This window comes from Salmo salar, chromosome ssa06 (genome assembly GCF_905237065.1).
Source record: "Salmo salar chromosome ssa06, Ssal_v3.1, whole genome shotgun sequence".
NCBI lineage: Eukaryota > Metazoa > Chordata > Actinopteri > Salmoniformes > Salmonidae > Salmo > Salmo salar.
In genome coordinates, this window is record NC_059447.1 from 55,045,043 (window position 1) to 55,069,817 (window position 24,775).

Sequence of the window (24,775 nt, forward strand, 5' to 3'; positions counted from 1 at the left end):
CTGTGGGAGGCATATAATTGATGATGGATGACATTTACGGATGCAACAGACAGAGATCTCATGCCTTGTTCAGTCTCAAATCAATGCCGCTCCATGAATGCAGATGCGTTCAGATGCCTCCCGAACTTGTCATAACAGAAAATTATGCAATACGGAACCTTGGATAATGTAGACTGAAATATAGGTTTAGATTTATGGGAAGGCAAAAATGGCTGAGGCTGACTTTGGTGTGACGCACAGACGTTAAAGTAAAAAAACCAAGGTTGCGTTTTGAGTTTGATCTGATATACAAGCTAATTGTTGAGTTTGGGTATATTATAACTTGAATGCTGTTGTACTGTGGCTTCTAGAGGATGTGAATCAAAACTAATGGAATTTATGATTGACCAAAAATATTGACAGATCTAATGTGGGGCTAGGATAGGATAAAGGATTGATACAGTATGAGTGTTAATAACCTGTCTAGGTTGTCTACTGGAGTAGGTATATACAAATCTATAACAATTAGTGTCACTATCTTTTTGACACCATTTAAACCATGAATCTCATTTAAAAATGTTCCGATATACATCGGCAAATGGGTTAGGTGTTGGTCATAAGCGTCTGTTGACTCTACTAGCGCACGGTGGGCAGGTTAACACTGAGTTACATATTATAGTCGAAGTTCATCAGTAGAGTCAATATAATAACTGGCTTATGGAAGCACTTCTCTAAGAGAGAAGTATATTATGTTTTTACAAAATCTATGTACACTACACTTTATGTATTTTTCTTCCCTAATGCTATAGGCCTATATGTGTAAAACAGACAGTGATAGAGTGATGACCCTGGTGTTAAAAATACAAAAAAACAAAGCGAAGAAAGGAAAAAAAAATATTTGGATAAATCTGCTGTCAGTATGAAATGGATGCGTCATATATCTACAGTGCCTTCAGTAAGTATTCACACCCCTTGACTTTTCCTACATTTTTTGTTGTGGTACAGCCTGAATTTAAAATGGATTACATTTAGATTTTTTTGTCACTGGCCTACACAAAATACCCCATAATGTCAACGTGGAATGATGTATTTTTAAAATTTGACAAATGAATAAATAATGAAAAGCTGAAATGTCTTGAGTCAATTAGTATTCAAGCCATTTGTTATGGCAAGCCTAAATAAGATTAGGAGTAAATATTTCAAATCAAATCAAGTTTTATTGGTCACATACACATATTTAGCATATGTTATTGCGGGTGTAGCGAAATGCTTGTGTTACTAGCTCCAACAGTGCAGTAGTATCTAACAATTCACAACAATACACACAAATCTAAAAGCAAAAGAATGGAGTTAAGAAACATGTAAATGTTAGGACAAGGAATCTCGAAGTGGCATTGACTAAAATACAGTAGAATAGAATACAGTATATATATATATATATATATATAAGAGATGAGTAAAGCAGTATGTTAACATCATTAAAGTGACTAGTGTTCCATTATTAAAGTGGCCAGTGATTTCATCTCCATGTACAGTTGAAGTCGGAAGTTTACATACACTTAGGTTGGAGTCATTAAAACCCGTTTTTCAACCACGCCACAAATTTCTTGTTAACAAACTATAGTTTTGGCAAGTCGGTTAGGACATATACTTTGTGCATAACACAAGTAATTTTTCCAACAATTGTTTACAGACAGATTATTTCACTTATAATTCACTGTATCACTATACCAGTGGGTCAGAAGTTTACATACACTAAGTTGACGGTGCCTTTAAACAGCTTGGAATATTCCAGAAAATGATGTCATGGCTTTAGAAGCTTTTGATAGGCTAATTGACATCATTTGAGTCAATTGGAGGTGTACCTGTGGATGTATTTCATGGCCTACCTTCAAACTCAGTGCCTCTTTGCTTGACATCATGTGAAAATCTAAAGAAATCAGCCAAGACCTCAGAAAAAAAATTGAAGACCTCCAAAAGTCTGGTTCAGCAATTTCCATACGCCTGAAGGTACCACGTTCATCTGTACAAACAATAATAGTATGCAAGTATAAACACCATTGGACCACGTAGCCATCATACCGCTCAGGAAGGAGACGCATTCTCCTAGAGATGAACCCACTTTGGTGCGAAACGTGCAAATCAATCCCAGAACAACAGCAAAGGACCTTGTGAAGATGCTGGAGAAAACAGGTACAAAAGTATCAATATCCACAGTAAAACGAGTCCTCAATCGACATAACCTGAAAGGCCGCTCAGCAAGAAAGAAGCCACTGCTCCAAAACAGCCATAAAAAGACAGACTACGGTTTGCAACTGCACATGGGGACAAAGATCATACTTTTTGGAGAAATGTCCTCTGGTCTGATGAAACAAAAATAGAACTGTTTGGCCATGATGACCATCGTTATGTTTGGAGGAAAAAGGGGGAGGCTTGCAAGCCGTAGTACACCATCCCAACCGTGAAGCATGGCGGTGGCAGCATCATGTTGTGGGTGTGCTTTGCTGCAAGAGGGACTGGTGCACTTCACAAAATAGATGGCATCATGAGGTAGAAAAATTATGTGGATATATTGAAGCAACATATCAAGACATCAGTCAGGAAATTAAAGCTTGGTCACAAATGGATCTTCCAAATGGACAATGGCCCCAAGCATACTTCCAAAGTTGTGGCAAAATGGCTTAAGGACAACAAAGTCAAGGTATTGGAGTGGCCATCACAAAGCCCTGACCTCAATCCTATAGAAAATGTGTGGGCAGAACTGAAAAAGTGTGTGTGAGCATGGAAGCCTGCAAACCTGACTCAGTTACTCCAGCTCTGTCATGAGGAATGGGCCAAAATTCACCCACCTTATTGTGGGAAGCTTGTGTAAGACTACCCGAAATGATTGACCCAAGTTAAAAATGTAAAGGCAATGCTACCAAATACTTATTGAGTGTATGTGTACCTCTGACCCACTGAGAATGGGATGAAAGAAATAAAAGCTGAAATAAATCTTTCTCTCAGCTATTATTCTGACATTTCACATTCTTAAAACAAAGTGGTGATCCTAACTGACCGAAGACAGGGATTTCTTACTAGGATTAAATGTCAGGAATTGTGAAAAACTGAGTTTAAATGTATTTGGCTAAGGTGTACGTAAACTTCTGACTTTAACTGTTTATAGGGCAGCAGCCGGGTTGAGTAACTGGGTGGTAGCCGGCTAGTGATGTTTACTTAACATGTGGCTTGGGTGGTGGTTGTTCTTAATCATCTTTTTGGCCTTCCTGTGACATCGGGTGATGTCGGTGTCCTGGAGGGCAGTCAATGTGTCCCCGGTGATGCATTGGGCTGACCACACCACCCTCTAGAAAGCCCTGTGGTTGTGAGCGGTGCAGTTGCCGTACCAGGCGGTGGTACAGCCTGACAGGAGGCGCTCAATTGTGCATCTGTAAAAGTTTGTGAGGGACTTAGGGGCCAAGTCAAATTTCTTCAGTCTCCTGTGGTTGAAGAGGCGCTGTTGGTGGACCATTTCAAATTGGTGCACCAACATCTATCAGCTCGAGGGCACCCTTACCTGCCAATCTATAAATTACGTCTCCATAATCTAGCATGGGTAGGAGGGTCATCTGAATCATGGTTAGTTTGGCAGCTGGGGTGAAAGAGTAGCGATTATGATAGAGGAAACCAAGTCTAGATTTAACTTTAGCCTGCAGCTTTGATATGTGCTAAGAGAAGGACAGTGTACTGTCTAGCCATACTCCCAAGTACTTGTATGAGATGTTCAGAACAAGGTTAAGGGCAGAGAAAGCTTGTTGGACACTAAGAAAGCTTTGTTGTAGAGCATTTAACACAAAATCCGGGGAGGGGCCAGCTGAGTATAAGACTGTATCAATCATCTGCATACAAATGGATGAGAGAGCTTCCTACTGCCTGAGCTATGTTGTTGATGTAAATTGAGAAGAGCGTGGGGCCTAGGATTGAGCCTTGGGGTACACCCTTGGTGACAGGCAGTGTCTGAGACAGCAAATGTTCTGACTTTATACACTAATAATGATTTTTGAATGACTACCTCATCTCTCTAACCCACACGTATAATTATCTGTAAGGTCCCTCAGTTGACCAGTGCATTTCAAACACAGATTCGGCCACAAAGACCAGGGAGGTTTTCCAATGCCTCGCAAAGAAGGGCACCTATTGGTAGATGGGTAAAAATAAAATAAAAAGCAGACATTGAATATCCCTTTGAGTATGGATGGTGTACACTTTGGATGGCGTATTAATACACATAGTCACTACAAAGATACAGGTGTCCTTCCCAACTCAGTTGCCAGAGAGGAATGTTGCACAATTCAGTTGTGGAAAATTATTTTACCCAGAAAGACACAACTGTAATCACTGCCAAAGGTGATCCATAAGGCATTAACTCATGGGTGTCAATACTTATGTAAATTAAATATTTCTGTCTTTCATTTTCAATAAATTTGCAAACAATTCTAAAAAGATTTTCACTTCTTCGTTATGGGGTATTGTGTGTAGATGGGTGAGAAAAATATTAATGTAATCCATTTTGAATTCAGGCTGTAACACAACAAAGTGTGGAATAAGTCAAGGGGTATGAATATTTTATGCATATACAGTGCCTTCGGAAAGTATTCAGACCCCTTGACTTTTCCACATTTTGTTACGTTACAGCCTTATTCTAAAATTGATGAAATTAAAACAAATCCTCAGCAATCTACACAGAATACCCCATAATTACAAAATTAAAACAGGTTTTTAGAAATGTTTGCACATTTATTAAAAATAGAAAACAGAAATACCTTATTTACAAGTATTCACCCTTCACCTTTTGCTATGAGACTCGAAATTGAGCTCAGGTGCATCCTGTTTCCATTAATCATCCTTTAGATCTTTCTATAACTTGTGGTGAATTAAAATGATTGGACATGATTTGGAAAGGCACACACCTGTCTATATAAGGTCCCACAGTTGACAGTGCATGTCAGAGCAAAAACCAAGCTATGAGGTCGAAGGAATTGTCCGTAGAGCTCCCGAGACAGGATTTAGTCGAGGCACAGATCTGGGGAAGTGTAGCAAAACATGTCTGCAGCATTGAAGGTCAACAAGAACACAGTGGCCTCCATCATTCTTAAATGTAAGAAGTTTGGAACCACCAAGACTCTTCCTAGAGCTGGCCGTCCAGCCAAACTGAGCAATCGGGGGAGAGGGGCCTTGGTCAGGGATGTGACCAAGAACCTGATGGTCACTCTGACAGAGCTCTAGATTTCCTCTGTGGAAATGGGAGAACCTTCCAGAAGGACAACTGTATCTGCAGCACTCCACCAATCAATGCTTTATGGTAGAGTGGCCAGACAGAAGCCACTCCTCTATTAAAGACTCATGATAGTCCACTTGGATTTTGCCAAAAGGCACTTAGACTCTCAGATCATGAGAATCAAGATTCTCTGGTCTGATGAAACCAAGATGAAACTCTTTGGCCTGAATACCAAGCGTCTCATCTGGAGGAAACCTGGCACCAACCCTACGGTTAAGCATGGTGGTGACAGCATGCTGTGGGGATGTTTTTCAGCGGCAGGGACTGGGAGATTAGTCAGGAATGAGGGAAAGATGAACGGAGCAAAGTACAGAGAGATCTTTGATGAAAATCTGCTCCAGAGAGCTCAGGACCTCAGACTGGGGCGAAGGTTTACATTCCAACAGGACAATTATATTAAGCACACATCCAAGACAACGCAGGAGTGGCTTCGGGACAAGTCTCTGAATGTCCTTGAGTTGCCCAGCCAGAGCCCGAACTTGAACCCGATCGAATATCTCTGGAGACCTGAAAATAGCTGTGAAGCAATGCTCCCCATCCAACCTGACAGAGCTTGAGAGTATCTGCAGAGAACAATGGGAGAAACTCCCCAAATAAAGGTATGCGATGCTCTAATCGCTGCCAAATGTGCTTCAACATAGTACAGAGTAAAGGGTCTTAATACTCATGCAAATGTCATATTTCTGTTTTCTTTATACGTATATTAGCAAACATTTCTAAAAACCTGTTTTTGCTTTGTCATTATGGGGTATTGTGTGTAGATTGATGAGGGGAAAAAACAAGGTAATACATTTTAGAATAAGGATGTACCTTGACAAAATGTGGAAAAGTCAAGCGGTCCGAATACTTCTGAATGCACTGTTTATACAAATTGAATCATAATCATTGTGAAAGCCGACTCAGTCCTACAGTCCTTTTTTATATCCAATTACCTGCAATTGACAATTCTATCTCGGAGATCTACATACATTTCCTTGGACTTCATGGTATAGTTTCTGCTCTGACATGCATCGTCAACTGTGGGACATTCTATAGACAGGTGTGTGTTTTTTTCTAAATCATGTCTAAACAATTTTTTTAAATCATGTCTTGACATGGAACCCTTTTTGGTTCCAGGTAGCGTCCTGTTTGGTTCCAGCTAGAACCCTTTTGGATTCTATGTAGAACCTTATGTGAAAAGGATTCTACTTGGAACCAAAAATGGTTCTCCAAAGGATTCTCCGATGGGAGCAGTCGATTAACCATTTAGTTTATAGATAGCTCTTTTTTTAAGTGCTTGGGTGGCTGTCTCTTTCACATGGATATGTCTGCATTTCACGCACATCTTCTGTTTGCAGAGAACATGCTGCAGCTGTCTGTTGTTTATCAGTAGTCCCACTGGGTTCTTTAGGGAATATCTCTGTGTCTGCCAGTGTGCATAGGGCTGACAATCAGGTTAAGAAGCAAAGGACTTTAAAGGGCTTCTAATTCTGCATCAGGGCACCACTTTTGACCAGGGCCCATAGGGAATAGGGTGCCATTTGGGACTCTCCCAGTGCTACTGCTACGCCCCAGGCCAGAGAAGCATCAGCACCAAGAATGCAATTTCACGGGTAGAGAAACAAGGGCGACAGGCTTTACCATACCATTGTTTCTTATAAAATTTCATAGTTTCTTATGAGGTTGTGTTCAACTTGGCATCTACCGCGGCATCAACTTGGCATCTACCCTCTCTTGTGTCAGCAAAGCCAAGTCGCTATTGTTGAAGTGTTTGCTTTGTTGAAATTCAAATCAAATTGTATTTGTCACACACGCCGAATACAACTGGTGTAGACCTTACCATCATATGCTTACTTACAAGCCCTTCACCAACAATGCAGTTAAAGAAATATAGTTCAGAAAATATTTACCAAATAAACTATAGTTAAAAAAACAATATATATATATATATATATATATATATATATATATATATAAACTCAGCAAAAAAAGTAACGGCCCATTTTCAGGACCCTGTCTTTCAAAGATAATTCGTAAAAATCCAAATAACTTCACAGATATTCATTGTAAAGTGTTTAAACACTGTTTCCCATGCTTGTTCAATGAACCGTAAACAATTCATGAACATGCACCTGTGGAACGGTCGTTAAGACACTAACAGTTTACAGACGGTAGGCAATCAACAAGTCTCTGCTTGGTAAAGCCCCGCCTTACCTCAGCTCACTGGTCACCATAGCAGCACCCACTCGAAGCATGCGCTTCAGCAGGTATATCTCACTGGTCACCCCCAAAGCCAATTCCTCCTTTGGTCGTCTTTCCTTCCTGTTCTCTGCTGCCAATGACTGGAACGAACTGCAAAAATCTCTGAAGCTGGAGACTCATATCTCCCTCAATAGCTTTAAGCACCAGCTGTCAGAGCAGCTCACAGATCACTGCACCTGTACATAGCACATCTGTAAACAGCCCATCTATCTACCTACCTCATCCCCATACTGTATTTATTTATTTATTTATCTTGCTCCTTTGCACCCCGGTATCTCTACTTGCACATTCATCTTCTGCACATCTACCATTCCAGTGTTTAATTGCTATATTGTATTACTTCGCCATCATGGCCTATTTATTGCTTAACTTACCTCATTTGCACTCACTGTATATAGACTTTTTGTTTTCTTTTGTTCTACTGTATTTTTGACTGTATGTTTTGTTTATTCCATGTGTAATTCTGTGTTGTTGTATGTGTCGAATTGCTACGCTTTATCTTGGCCAGGTCGCAGTTGCAAATGAGAACTTGTTCTCAACTAGCCTACCTGGTTAAATAAAGGTGAAATAATAAATAAAAATAAAATTAAGGTCACAGTTATGAAAACTTAGGACACTAAAGAGGCCTTTCTACTGACCCTGAAAAACACCAAAATAAAGATGCCCAGGGTCCCTGCTCATCTGCGTGAACATGCATTAGGCATGCTGCAAGGAGGCATGAGGACTGCAGATGTGGCTAGAGCAATAAATTGCAATGTCCGTACTGTGAGACGCCTAAGACAGCACTACAGCTAGACAGGATGGACAGCTGATCGTCCTCGCAGTGGCAGACCACGTGTAACAACACCTACACAGGATTGGTACATCCGAACATCACACCTGCGGGATGGTAACAACAACTGCCCGAGTTACACCAGGAATGCACAATCCCTCCATCAGTGCTCAGACTGTCTGCAATAGGCTGAGAGAGGCTGGACTGAGGGCTTGTAGGCCTCACCAGACATCACCGGGAACAACGTCGCCTAAGGGCACAGGCAATCTCAACGCTGTGCGTTACAGGGAAGACATCCTCCTCCCTCATGTGGTACCCTTCCTGCAGGCTCATCCTGACATGACCCTCCAGCATGACAATACCACCAGCCATACTGCTTGTGCTGTGCATGAATTCCTGCAAGACAGGACTTTCAGTGTTCTGCCATGGCCAGCAAAGAGCCCAGATCTCAATCCCATTGAGCACGTCTGGGACCTGTTGGATTGGAGGGTGAGGGGTAGGACCATTCCCCCCAGAAATGTCCGGGAACTTGCAGGTGCCTTGGTGGAGAGTGGGGTAACATCTCACAGCAAGAGCTGGCAAATCTGGTGCAGTCCATGAGGAGGAGATGCACTGAGGTACTTAATACAGCTGGTGGCCACACCAGATACTGACTGTTACTTTTGATTTTGAACCCCCCTTTGTTCAGGGACACATTATTCCATTTCTGTTAGTCACATGTCTGTGGAACTTGTTCAGTTTATGTCTAAGTTGTTGAATCTTGTTCTGTTCATACAAATATTTACACATGTTAAGTTTACTGAGAGGACATTTCTTTTTAGATATCAAAAAGTAACACGAGAAAATTACATAACAATAATAAGGCTCTGTACAGGGGGTACTGGTACCGAGTCAATGTGCGGTGGTACAGGTTAGTCGAGCTAATTACGGGGGGGGTGTCAATGTAAATAGCCCGGATGGCCATTTGATTAATTGTTCAGCAGTCTTATGGCTTGGGGGTAGAAAATGGTACGGAGCCTTTTGGTCCTTACCAAGCGGTACCGCTTGCCGTGCGGTAGCAGAGAGAACAGTCTATGACTTGGGTGATTGGAGTCTTGGACAATTTTTTGGGCCTTCCTCTGACACCACCTAGTATATAGGTCCTGGATGTCAGGAGGCTTGGCCCCAGTGATGTACTGGGCCATACACACTACCCTCTGTAGCGCCTTACGGTCAGATGATAGTTTCTTGGTGATAGGGACAACAAGGAACTTGAAACTCTTAACCTGCTCCACTTCAGCCCTGTCAATGTTAATTGGGACATTCTTTTCCTATAGTCCACTATCAGCTCCTTTGTCTTGCTCACAGTGAGGGAGAGGTTGTTGTCCTGGCACCACACTTCCAGGTCTCTGACCTCCTCCCTATGATCTGTCTCATCGTTGTTGCTGATCAGGCCTACCATTGTTGTGTTGTCAGCTAACTTAATGATGGTGTTGGAGTCGTGCTTGCGAATTGGAGTGGGTCTAGGGTTTCCGGCATGATGATGTTGATATGAGCAATGATCAGACTTTCAAAGCACTGCATGGCTACCGATGTGAGTGCTGCCGGGCTAAAATAATTGTAGGTATTACAGATTCGGACAAGGAGAGGTTGAAAATGTCAGTGAAGACACTTGCCAGTTGGTCCACGCATGCTTTGAATAGACGTCCTGGTTATCCGTCTGGCCATGTGGCTTTGTGAATGTTGACCTGTTTAAAGGTTTTGCTCACATCGGCTAAGGAGGGCGTTATCATATAGTCGTCTGGAACAGCTGGTGCGCTCATCATGCATGCTTCAGTGTTGCTTGCCTCGAGGCGAGCATAAAAGCCATTTAGCTCATCTGGTAGGCTCTCATCACTGGGTTTCCCTTTGTAGTCCGTAATAGTTTTCATGCCCTGCGACATCCAACGAGCATCAGAGCCGGTGTAGTAGGATTCAATCTTAGTCCTGTATTGACGCTTTACCTGTTTGATGGTTCATCTGAGGGCATAGCGGGATAGCTTCTCAGCGCCCGGATTAGTGTCACTTTCCTTGAAAGCGACTGCTCTAGCATTTAGCTTGGTGCGGATGTTGCCTGTAATCAAGGCTTCTTGTTGGGAAATGTACAGTTGAAGTAGCAAGTTTACATACACCTTAGCCAAATACATTTAAACTCAGTTTTTCACAATTCCTGACATTTAATCCTAGTTAAAATTCAATGTCTTACGTCAGTTGGGATCACCACTTCATTTTAAGAATTTGAAATGTCAGAATAATAGTAGAGAATTATTTATTTCAGCTTTCCCAGTGGGTCAGAAGTTTACATACACTCAATTAGTATTTGGTAGCATTGCTTTTAAATTGTTTAACTTGGGTCACACGTTTTGGGTAGCCTTCCACAAACTTCCCACAATAAGTTGGGTGAATTTTGGCCCATTCCTCCTGACAGAGCTGGAGTAACTGAGTCAGGTTTGCAGACCTCCATGCTCACACACGCTTTTTCAGTTCTGCCCACAAATTTTCTATGGGATTGAGGTCAGGGCTTTGTGATGGCCACTCCAATACCTTGAATTTGTTGTCCTTAAGCCATTTTGCCACAATTTTGGAAGTATGCATTATCCATTTGGAAGACCCATTTGTGACCAAGCTTTAATTTCCTGACGAATGTCTTGAGATGTTGCTTTAATATATCCACATAATTTTCCTACCTCATGATGCCATCTATTTTGTGAAGTGCACCAGTCCCTCCTGCAGCAAAGCACCCCCACAACATGATGATGCCACCCCGTGCTTCACGGTTTGGATGGTGTTCTTCGGCTTGCAAGCCTCCCCCTTTTTCTTCCAAACATAACGATGGCCATTATGGCCAAACAGTTCTATTTTTGTTTCATCAGACCAGAGGACATTTCTCCAAAAATTACGATCTTTGTCCCCATGTGCAATTGCAAACTGTAGTCTGTCTTTTTATGGCTGTTTTGGAGCAGTGGCTTCTTCCATGCTGAGCAGCCTTTCAGGTTATGTCGATATAGGACTCGTTTTACTGTGGATATAGATACAACTTCAACGTTACGGTCACTGTGGGGACAATGTCGTTGATGCACTTATTGATGAAGCTGGTGACTAAGGTGGTATACTCCTCAATGCCATTTGATGAATCCCGGATCATATTCCAGTCTGTGCTATTAAAACAGTCCTGTAGCTTAGCATCCACGTCATCTGAATTGAGCGAGTCACTGGTACTTCCTGCTTTAGTTTTTACTTGTAAGCAGGAAACATTAGGATAGAATTGTGATCAGATTTGCCAAATAGGGGAAAAGGGGATCCCTAGTCACTTGTCCAACTTAATGTTTTCAACTGAAATGTGTCTTCCGCATTTTAACCCAATCACTCTGAATCAGCGAGGTGCAGGGGGCTGCCTTAATCGACTTCCACGTCTTCGGCACCCAGGAAAAAGTGGGTTAACTGCTTGGCTCCAGGGCAGAATCACAGATTTTTACTTGTCATCTCGGGGATTTGATCCAGCAACCGTCTGCTCACTGGTCTAACACGCTAACCACTAGGCTACCTGCCCAGGGAGAGGGAGAGCTGTGTATGCATCTCTGTGTGTGGATTAACCTGTTAGGGCTAGGGGGCAGCATTTGCACGTCTGGATAAAAAAAATGTACCCGATTTAATCTGGTTACTAATCCTACCCAGTAACTAGAATATGCATATACTTATTATATATGGATAGAAAACACTCTAAAGTTTCTAAAACTGTTTGAATGGTGTCTGTGAGTATAACAGAACTCATTTGGCAGGCAAAACCCTGAGACATTTTCTGACAGGAAGTGGATACCTGATGTGTTGTATTGACTTTAAACCTATCCCATTGAAAAACACAGGGGTTTAGGAATATTTTGGCACTTCCTATTGCTTCCACTAGATGTCACCAGCCTTTACAAAGTGTTTTGAGTCTTCTGGAGGGAGATCTGACCGAACAAGAGCCATGGAACGATGATGTCCCATTAGACACCTGGCGCGCTAGTTCATGTTGGGTACCCTCGTTCCAATACGTTATAAAAGAGTATGCATTCGTCCACCTTGAATATTATTCATGTTCTGGTTAAAAAAGGCCCTAATGATTTATGCTATACAACGTTTGACATGTTTGAACGAACGGAAATATATTTTTTCCCCTCGTTCATGACGAGAAGTCCGGCTGGCTTAGATCCTGTGCGAACAAGATGGAGATTTTTGGACATAAATGATGAGCTTTTTTGAACAAAACTACATTCGTTATGGACCTGTGATACCTGGAAGTGACATCTGATGAAGAGAATCAAACGTAATGGATTATTTACATAGTATTTTCGATTTTAGATCTCCCCAACATGACGTCTAGTCTGTATCGCAACGCGTATTTTTCTGGGCGCAGTGCTCAGATTATTGCAAAGTGTGATTTCCCAGTAAGGTTATTTTTAAATCTGGCAAGTTGATTGCGTTCAAGAGATGTAAATCTATAATTCTTTAAATGACAATCTAATATTTTACCAATGTTTTCTAATTTTAATTATTTAATTTGTGACGCTGACTTGACTGCCGGTTATTGGAGGGAAACGATTTCCTCAACATCAATGCCATAGTAAAACGCTGTTTTTGGATATAAATATGAACTTGATAGAACTAAAAATGCATGCATTGTCTAACATAATGTCCTAGGAGTGTCATCTGATGGAGATTGTAAAAGGTTAGTGCATCATTTTAGCTGGTTTTATGGTTTTGGTGACCCTGTCTTTGACTTGACAAAACATTACACACAACTCTTGTAAATGTACTGTCCTAACATACTCTAAATTTATGCTTTCGCCGTAAAACCTTTTTGAAATCGTAAAACGTGGTTAGATTAAGGAGATGTTTATCTTTCAAATGGTGTAAAATAGTTGTATTTTTTAAAAATTTGAATTTTGACATTTATTTGGATTCAAATTTGCCGCTCTTGAAATGCACCTGCTGTTGATGGAGTGCACCACGGGTGGCACGCTAGCGTCCCACCTAGCCCATAGAGGTTAAAGGTGGTCTAGAGTTTTTTTCTATGGTTGCACATGTGACATGCTGGTAGAAATTAGGTAAAACGGATTTAAGTTGACCTGCATTAAAGTCCCCAGCCACTAGGAGCGCCGCTTCTGGATGAGCATTTTCTTGTTTGCTTACATTCTTATACAGCTCGTTGACTGCGGTCTTAGTGCCAGCATCGGTTTGTGGTGGTAAATAGACAGCTACGAATAATATAGAAGAGAACTCTATTTGTAGATAGTGTGGTCTACAGCTTATCATGAGGCATTCTACTTCAGGCGAGCAATACCTCAAGACTTCTATAATATTAGACATGACGCACCAGCAGTTATTGACTATCTTATGATAAACTGTAGACCACACAATCTACCAAGAGAGTTCTCATCTATATTATTCTTTGGCTCGGCACTGGAACGTCTAAACACTCAATCGTCATTGGTGATAAAATATGGCAGTTCTACGTAGCTTAGTTATCTTCAAAGCAGTTTACACCATGGGTCTGAGAGTATTTTGCACTTCTTACTCTATGTGGCCTATCTCTATTAAGCTCTTGGCTGGGTTCGGAATCAACAATAACAAGTGTTTTACCTGGGAAATGAATCATCCATACCAACTAGAAATGGACAACAAAATGTATGATTATTAGATACCACCAGCTGAGGTAATAAACACTAACAAGGGGATAGCTCTCACCGCTGTAATTCATTGAAGTACTATGCCAAGCGTGTTCATTGTTTTCCAATTCGTTTATTCTATCTTACTGGCACTGGGAGATGACAGGGAGAACGCTAAATAATATTGCACTCCTCTTCCAGAGGCACGCAGAGGGAAGGAGATGCTAAACAGAAGATTCTAAATACAATTAATTCCTCTTAATTAACTCAATGTGAATCATTAACCCATTCACACAGTGGCTCAAATGTGTGTTTTGGAGATGAAGATAAAATATCCCCCCCCCAATAATGGTGTATTAATTGGGTTTATTGAGTAATGCAGATTTTTTAATGGAAATACTTTGGAGCTGAGGGTGAGGTTTGGTCGGGTTGGGAGATGGAACAGAGATGGAGGGTGACGGGTAGCCTAGCGGTTAAGTAACCAAACCGAAAGGTTGCTGGTTTGAATCCCTGACTTGGCTAGGAGAAAACCTTTTGATGTGCCTTGAGCAAGGCACTTAACCCTAGTTGCTCTGGATAAGAGTGTCTCCTAAATGACCAAATGTACATTTAATAATGGGAGAGTGAAATGTGGGGAATAGGCCCAGCAGTACTGAGCTGCCTTGACAACAGGAGAACAGAAAGGAGGAAAATCACTTAATGGGCAGATTCTGTTGATTATAACTAATTACAAGACTTTACCAGAAAGTTAAACAAAACAAGTCCTCAATGGCAGAATCTACACTGAACAAAGAAATAAATGCAACAATTTTAAGGATTTTACTAAATTACAGTTCATAAAAGGAAGTCAGTCAACTGAAATAAATTGATTCGGGCCTAATCTGTGGATTTCACATCTGTTGGTCACAGATACCTTAAAAAAAATTAGGGGCGTGGATCAGAAAACAAGTCCGTATTTGGTGTGACCACTATATGCCTCATGTAGTGTCACACATCTCCTTCACATAGAGTTGATCAGGCTGTTGATTGTGGCCTGTGGAATGTTGTTCCACTCCTCTTCAAAGGCTGTGCAAAGTTTCTGGATATTGGCGGGAACTGGAACACGCTGTCGTACATGTATTCCAAACATGCTCAATGCGTGACATGTCTGATGAGTATGCAGGCCTGGAAGAACTGGGACATTTTCAGCTTCCAGGAATTGTGTACAGATACTTGAGACATGGTGCCGTGCGTTATCATGCTGAAATATGAGGTGATGGCGGTGGATGAATAGCATGACAAAGGGCCTCATGATCTCGTGACGGATTTCATGTTCATTCAAATTGCCATCGATAAAATGCAATTGTGTTCGATGTAAGTAGCTTTTGCCTGCCAATACCATAACCCCACCGCCACCATTGGGCACTCTGTTCACAACGTTGACATCAACAAACGGCTTATACACACACAACACCATACCATCTGCCATCTGCCATATGCAGGTGAAACCGAGATGCATCCATGAAGAACACACTTCTCTAGTGTGCCAGTGTCCATCGAAGGTGAGCATTTGCCAACTGAAGTCGGTTAGGACGGCAAACTGCAGTCAGGTCAAGACCCTGGTGAGGACGACGAGAACGCAGATGAGCTTCCCTGAAATGGTTTTGGACAGTTTTTTCAGAAATTCTTCGGTTGTGCAAAGCCACAGTTTCATCAGCTGTCCAGGTGGCTGGTTTCAGACAATCCCGCAGGTGAAGAAGCTGGATGTGGAGGTCCTGGGCTGGCGTGGTTACAAGTGGTCTTCTGTTGTGAGGCCGGTTGGACGTTCTGCCAAATTCTCTAAAACGACATTGGAGTTAGTTACAGTAGAGAAATTAAATAACTATCCCACCATAACGTCATGTTTACTCTTTTAGTCATCCATGCATGTAACTATATTTTTGAGCAAAAGTCTTTCATTGACATTAATGCAGGTCAAGTACTGTCACAATTTTTTGCCTTTAACTTGAGAATGTTGCTCTGTCCTACATTGTATACAGTCAGAAAAAAATCATTCTGTTTTTTAAAAAGTAACAGCAATAGCAAAACACTTTTTCAGCACACACTATGGGGTGAGCTTTTTGGCCTCCATTGTGAATTTGAACCATAGTTGTGCAGTCTGAGCCAAATCGATATGTCGAGGAGAAAGTCCTTATCTAGGCAATTAACTCTTGGCCAACAGGAATCCTGCTCTCTCTGCCCATAAGCTGTATGGGATTGCCTTCCACCAGGAAGACTTCTTAAGCAGATAAGTCTTCAGATCAGGACCACTGCAGAGACTGAAAGCAGGTATGAGAGAGCATCACAAGGAGACTCACTTTTACGAGAGAGAGAGCGAGAAAGAGAGAGAAGGGGGGTGTGGGGGAGAGAGAGTGGGGGAAAGAGCGAGAAATAGAGCAAAAAGAAAGATGAGAGAGATGAGAGACTGAGAAGGAGTGGGAGGAAATAATGAGGGGAATAGAGACAATGGAGATAGAGAAAGAGATGAGAGAGAAAGAGATTGATGGAGTGAGAGAGAAGTGATGAGGGGAATAGGGAAAAAAGAAAGTATGAAAGAAAGAAAAAGAAAGGGATCTTTCTCATTCATAATCAAATAAAATGGTATTGGTTACATACACATATTTAGCAGATGTTATTGCGGGTGTATCAAATGCTTGTGTTCCTGGTTCCAATAGTGCAGTAGTACCTAACAATACACACAAATCTCAAAGTAAAAGAATGTGTCACAAAATAAGTTGTACTCATCCTTAAAAATGTCGTACTGGAGAGAAGAGGACCAAAACGCAGCAGGTATGTGCAGGCTCATCTTGACTTTTATTCACTATCAAAATGAATGCCAAAATAACAAACCATGAGAATGAACGAACAACCAACAAACAGTCTGGCAAAGCATAGGCTCAACACAGAACAATTCCCCACAACCCCAAAGACAAACACACACACCTATATAGGACTTCCAATCAAAGGCAACTATACACACCTGCCTTCAATTGGAAGTCCCAATCATCCACCCAACATTTAACCAACACAAACATGCCACGTCCTGACCCCAAAACTAAAACACTAGCTCCATCTGCTGGTCAGGACGTGACAGTACCCCCCCCTCAAGGTGCAGACCCCGGAATGCACCTACCAACAAAAAAAAACAACACAAAACCCATAAACAATAACCCTAAAACAATAAGGGAGGGAAGGGAGGGTGGCTGCCGTCACCGACGGCACTGTGCTACACCCTCGCTCCCCAACCCACCTATCCTGGAGGTGGCTCAGGTGCAGGGCGTGGACCTTGCTCCACCGTCGGCGTAGCCCACTTCGGTGGCGCTGCTAGCTGCGCCGGGCAGATGGGCCACTTGGGCTGACCCTGGCAGACGGACCACTCGTGCTGGGCCGGGGGACAGGAGGGCCCCTCGGGCTGTGCCGGGGGACAGGAGGGCCCCTCGGGCTGGGCCGGGGGACAGGAGGGCCCCTCGGGCTGGGCCGGGGGACAGGGGGGCCCCTCGGGCTGGGCCAGGGGACAGGAGGGCCCCTCGGGCTGGGACGGTCAGGGCAGTCTGGCCACTCGGGACGGTCAGGGCAGTCTGGCCACTCCGGCAGGTCAGGGCAGTCTGGCCACTCCGGCAGGTCAGGGCAGTCTGGCCACTCCGGCAGGTCAGGGCAGTCTGGCCACTCCGGCAGGTCAGGGCAGTCTGGCCACTCCGGCAGGTCAGGGCAGTCTGGCCACTCCGGCAGGTCAGGGCAGTCTGGCCACTCCGGCAGGTCAGGGCAGTCTGGCCACTCCGGCAGGTCAGGGCAGTCTGGCCACTCCGGCAGTTCAGCGCAGTCTGGCCACTCCGGCAGTTCAGCGCAGTCTGACCACTCCGGCAGTTCAGCGCAGTCTGACCTCTCTGGCGACTGTTGACTGGCGGGCAGCTCTGACGACTGTTGACTGACGGGCGGCTCTGACGACTGTTGACTGGCGGGCGGCTCTGACGACTGTTGACTGGCGGGCGGCTCTGACGACTGTTAACTGGCGGGCAGCTCTGGTGACGACTGTTGACTGGCGGGCAGCTCTGGTGACGACTGTTGACTGGCGGGCAGCTCTTGCCCCGTCAAACAGCCCTTGTGCCCCCCCCTAAAAAATTATTGGGGGTGCCTCTCGGTCTCCCTTACCTCGCCAGCCTTCTTCCGCTGCTTGGTCCTTTTTTGGTGGGGAATTCTGTCACAAAATAAGTTGTACTCATCCTTAAAAATGTCGTACTGGAGAGAAGAGGACCAAAACGCAGCAGGTATGTGCAGGCTCATCTTGACTTTTATTCACTATCAAAATGAATGCCAAAATAACAAACCATGAGAATGAACGAACAACCAACAAACAGTCTGGCAAAGCATAGGCTCAACACAGAACAATTCCCCACAACCCCAAAGACAAACACACACACCTATATAGGACTTCCAATCAAAGGCAACTATACACACCTGCCTTCAATTGGAAGTCCCAATCATCCACCCAACATTTAACCAACACAAACATGCCACGTCCTGACCCCAAAACTAAAACACTAGCTCCATCTGCTGGTCAGGACGTGACAGAATGGAATTAAGAAATATATAAATATTAGGACGAGCAATGTCGGAGAAGCATTGACTAGAATACAGTAGGAAATTAGTAAAACGGTATGTAAACATTATTAAAGTGACCAGTGATTCCATGACTATGTACAGTTGAAGTTGGAAGTTTACATACACCTTAGCCAAATACATTTAAACTCACAATTTTCACAATTCCTGACATTTAATCCTAGTAAAAATACAATGTCTTAGGTCAGCCAGGATCACCACTTTATTTTAAGAATATGAAATGTCAGAATAATAGTAGAGAGAATGATTTATTTCAGCTTTTATTTATTTCATCACATTCTCAGTTGGTCAGAAGTTTACATACACTCAATTAGTATTTGGTAGCATTGCTTTTAAATTGTTTAACTTGGGTCAAACATTTCGGGTAGCCTTCCACAAGCTTTCCCACAATAAGTTGAGTGAATTTTGGCCCATTCCTCCTGACAGAGCTGGTATAACTGAGTCAGGTTTGTAGGCCTCCTTGCTCACACACACTTTTCAGTTCTGCCCACAAATGTTCTATAGGATTGAGGTCAGGGCTTTGTGATGGCCACTCCAATACCTTGACTTTGTTGTCCTGAAGCCATTTTGCCACAACCTTGACCCATTTGTGACCAAGCTTTTAATTTCCTGACTGATGTCTTGAGATGTTGCTTCAATATATCCACATACTTTTCTTCCCTCGTGATGCCATTTAATTTTGTGAAGTGCACTAGTCTCTCCTGCAGCAAAGCACCCCCACAACATGATGCTGCCACCCCCGTGCTTCACGGTTGTGATGGTGTTCTTTGGCTTGCAAGCCTCCCCCTTTTTCCTTCAAACATAATGTTGGTCATTATGGCTAAACAGTTCTATTTTTGTTTCATCAGACCAGAGGACATTTCTCCAAAAAGTACGATCTTCGTCCCCATGTGCAATTGCAAACCGTAGTCTGGATTTTTATGGCTGTTTTGGAGCAGTGGCTTCTTCCTTGCTGAGCGGCCTTTCAGGTTATGTCGATATAGGACTCGTTTTACTGTGGATATACATACTTTAGTACCTGTTTCCTCCAGCATCTTCACCGGGTCCTTTGCTGTTGTTCTGGGATTGATTTGCACTTTTCGCATCAAAGTACGTTAATCTCTAGGAGACAGAACTCGTCTCCTTCCTGAGCGGTATGACGGCTGCGTGGTCCCATGGTGTTTACACTTGCGTACTATTCTTTGCACAGATGAACGTGGTACCATCAGGCGTCTGGAAATTGCTCCCAAGGATGAACCAGACTTGTTGAGGTCTACAATTTGGGGTCTTGGCTGATTTCTTTAGATTTTCCCATGATATCAAGCAACGAGGTACTGAGTTTGAAGGTAGGCCTTGAAATCCATCCACAGGTACACCTCCAATTGACTCAAATGATTTGAATTAGCCTATCAGAAGCTTCTAAAGCATGACATAATTTTCTGGAATTTTCCAAGCTGTTTAAAGGCACAGTCAACTTAGTGTATGTACACTTCTGACCCACTGGAATTGTTATACAGTGAGTTTTAAGTGAAATAATCTGTCTGTAAACAATTGTTGGAAAAATTACTTGTGTCATGCACAAAGTAGATGTCCTAACTGACTTTCCAAAACTATAGTTTGTTAACAACAAATTTTCTGAAGTGGTTGAAAATCAAGTTTTAATGACTCCAACCTAAGTGTATGTAATCTTCCGACTTCAACTGTACATAGGGCAGCAGCCTCAAAGGTGCAGGCTTGAGTAACTGGGTGGTAGTCGGCTAGTGACAATGACTAAGTTCAGGGCAGGTTACTGGATGGAGGCCGGCTAGTGATGACTGTTGAACAGTCTGATGGCCTTGAGATAGAAGCTGTTTTTCAGTATCTCTGTCCCAGCTTTGATGCACCTGTACTGACCTCGCCTTCTGGATGATTGCGTAGTGAACAGGCCGTGGCTCAGGTGGTTGATGTCCTTGATTATCTTTTTGGCATTCCTGTGATATCGGGGGCTGTAGGTGTCCTGGAGGGCAGGCAGTGTGTCCCCGGTGATGTTTTGGGCAGACAGCACTACCCTCTGGAGAGCCCTGAGGTTGCGAGCGGTGCTGTTGTCGTACAAGGCGGTGATACAGCCTGACAGGATACTCTCAATGGTGCATCTGTAAAAGTTTTGAGGGTGTTAGTGGCCATGCCAAATTTCTTCAGCCTTCTGAAGTTGAAAAGGCGCTGTTGCACCTTCTTCACCAGACTCTCTGTGTGGGTGGACCATTTCAGATTTTCAGTAATGTTTACGCTAAGGAACTTGAAGCTTTTCACCTTCTCCACTGCAGTCCCGTCGATGTGGATGGGGGCGTGCTCCCTCAGCTGTCTCCTGAGGTACACGATCAGCTCCTTCATTTGTTTGAAGTTGAGAGAGAGCTTATTTTCCGGGCACCACTCCGCCAGGGGCCTCACCTCCTCCCTGTACGCTGTCTCGTCATTGTTGGTAATCAGGCCTACTACTCTTGTGTTGTCTGCAAACATGACAATTGAGTTGGAGGCGTGCGTGGCCACGCAGTCATGGTTGAACAGGGAATACAGGAGGGGGCTGTGCACGCACCTTGTGGGGCCCCTGTTTTGAGGATCAGCATAGTGGAGTTGTTATTTTCTACCTTCACCACCTGGGGGTAGCCCGTCAGGAAGTCCAGGACCCAGTTGCACAGGGCAGGGTTCAGAACAGCATTCTTACATAGGAATTCCTCTTGTCCAGATGGGATAGGGCAGTGTGCAGTGCGATGGCGATTGCGTCGTCTGTGGATCTATTGGGACGGTATGCAAATTGAAGTGGGTCTAGGGTGTAATTCATTATAACTATGAGCTGCATACAGTATGAAGGGTGGAGGGTGGTTGGAAGCTGTTTACTTCAAATTGTACCATGTTGTGACACCAGAGGGGGGGGCAGGGAGACATACAGAAGTGCAGACGTACCATCTGCTTGTCTGTCTGTTTGTCTGTCTGTCTCTATTTGTTTTCTCTGCATTTTCTAACAGATTTTGATGTGGATTTGAAGTGCAGATTCCAACTTGCTAGGCAAGCCTCTGCTGGGGGTAATGGGCAATCCCTCTACAGTATGTTTGACTGTTGCACAAACTTTCTGGCGAAAGGAAGTTGTTTATGACTGCACATCACCTGTGAAAGGGGCTGTGTCCCAAATGGCATCCTAGGTGCTGGCACCCCATTTCCTACATAGTGCACAACTTTTAACCAGGGTGCACTATATAGGGTATGCGGTGCCCTATATAGCATATAGAGTGCCATTTGGGGTACAACCAGTGATAATCATCTGTTCCCAGACCATAGTCTGTTACTGGAGTTGGACTAACTGTGTCTGACTGTACAAATCTCTCGTCCAATCACGTAACTGTGAGTGTACATACCGTTGCTCGATAAAGTGTCCATAGCGTAATAAATAGTATGTTGCTACAACAAAACAACAGTTGGGATTAGATCTAAGCCTGTTGAATCCTCCTTTTGTAACAGGTTTAATGAAATACACCCAGCTCGCTGTAATTAATTTGAAAGCACACTGCCAAATTGCATGTTGACTTTCCTTAACAGTCCTGTACATACAATTAAATACATTAGGCTCTCATTAAAGGATGTTAACAGCTAAAGGCAGGCAGCACAGAGCAGACCTGGGTTCAAATACAAATGCTTGATTTAGCTTGCATGGCACAATGAAACCAATAGAATACTCACACCCACACACACATCATAGCCATCTGCCACTCCAGGCAGACTAGAGCAGGTCTAGCACAGAGATAGGAGATAGGGACAGGGTATTTTTGTGGGCACCAGACAGAGACTGATAAACTGAATTTAAAGGGGCAATCTGGGATTTAGCTGAATTAAGGAGATGAAAACAGATAAAACCGAATGACACATTGCAAACTCTTCCATTAAACACAGAATGACACCCAATGTGGGTAGAAGCAGGATGGTGGACTTTGATAATGATTGAATGCTTATGAAAACCCTGGTTGAGCTGTGGGTGACATCTGCTTGGAGGAGGGGTGTATGTGTGTGTTTTTGCGCAAATTGCGTGCATGTGTATGTGTGCCTATGTGTTTAAAACTTAGGGGGTCATCGCACCCCACCCCCTCCTCTCCCCAGCCCCAGCAGCTGAGTCCCTCATCCCTTCCTCCCCCCCAGCCTCCTGCCTGTGGATGGGAATGTGTCATGCTGCTCCAGACTCCTCTCTCCAGACTCCCCTCTCCCCGCTTCAGCTCCAGCCACTCCTGCCTCCCTCCATAATGAGCCCTGTAACCCTGCATTGTGGTGAGCAGCCAATCCTCCTCCTACTGCTTTGTCATGCTGTTTCTTTGGGAGATTTCCCTGCGTTTCCATACAGCTGATGGCTGCCTGACCAGGGAGGATTATGTGTATTTGAGATAGGGAGAGTATAGTATGGTGTTTGTGTGCATGCTTGCGTGTGGTTGCCAGGTGCATCAACCCTCCATCTGCTGGGTGAAGGATCACTACTGGGGTCAGGGGCCACCGTTCCCAACAATAGCGATTAGCTACGCTGACAGCACGGTCACAACCATGCAACCCAGTCAACATGGAGCAGCCTGGAGAACCAAGCACTCCAAGCACACACAAACACACACATAGCACACACACACACACACACACACACACACACACACACACACACACACACACACACACACAGCTGGCATACAAGCGAGCACCCCCCCACACACACGCGCACACACACACATACACACACTCTCCCTGCCCCTCTGTACACATATTCACTCATCTCTCAATTTAGACCATGGCAGATGACTGTGAAGTTTGATGGTTCACATTGGCCTGCAGAGGGGGAGTGAGGTAGGGAAATGTGAGAGACTCAGTATATGTCCCAAACGGCACTCCACCTTTGGCCAAGGTCCATCAAAATCACACCACAGTCCCGCAGAGCTGTCATATTGTCAACAAAGTAGCATGACAGAAATATTATGACAAGTTTTCAGTTTCTTTGGGAAGATATATAACGCGATAGTAAAATGTATGCACACATGACTGTAAGTCGCTTTAGATAAAAGAGTCTGTTAAATGGCATATATTATTATTATTATTATTATTGTTATTATCTGTTATTTGAACAACAGCATAAATACACCTATTTCATTTTTGCGATTGTAAAAAAGCAGAATCACCACTGCTGCACATGCTGCCACTGTTTTGAACAGATTGCCAACTTAGAACAAGCAGCCAGTTCACGAGCCATTGCACCGGTGACAAGCACAGGGAGAACTTAAAAAGCATAGATTAGATGTGACAAGTGAAAACACATTATCTAACTGGGGATAGGTAGCATAATGTCACAAACATGATGAGCTAGCCAGTTAACTTTCAGTCTGAAATCACAATAATGACGATATTAGTTCAGATAGACTTGAAATTGGCAACCAGTAGCTAGTTAGCTGCTTATCAAAGGTAAATGGTAAATTTTACAACAAAAAAATCTCCCAAACTATTTCTGAATGTTTCTCAAAATTACTATAGCTGGCTAATTATACAGAACCAAAATATAAATGGAGCATGTACATTTAGACAAGTATTTTAGAAAAATAACAATCTTTGCAAATAAATGCTGCTAGGACAGTGGTTTATCATGCGAATATACACTACCGTTCAAAAGTTTGGGGTCACTTAGAAATGTCCTTGTTTTTGAAAGAAAAGCACATTTTTTGTCCATTAAAATAACATCAAATTGATCAGAAATACAGTGTAGACATTGTTAATGTTGTAAATGACTATTGTAGCTGGAAATGGCTGATTTTCTGGAATATCTATTTAGGTGTAGTGCCCATTATCAGCAACCATCCCTCCTGTGTTCCAATGTCACGTTGTGTTAGCTAATCCAGGTTTATCATTTTAAAAGGCTAATTGATCATTAGAAAACCCTTTTGCAATTATATTAGCACAGCTGAAAACTGCTGATTAAAGAAGCAATAAAACTGGCCTTCTTTAGACTAGTTGAGTATCTGGAGCATCAGCATTTATGGGTTCGATTACAGGCTCAAAATGGCCAGAAACAAGAACTTTCTTTTGAAACTCGTCAATCTATTCTTGTTCTGAGAAAGGAAGGCTATTCCATGCGAGAAATTGCCAAGAAACTGAAGATCTCATACTACTCCCTTCGCAGAACATCGTAAACTGGCT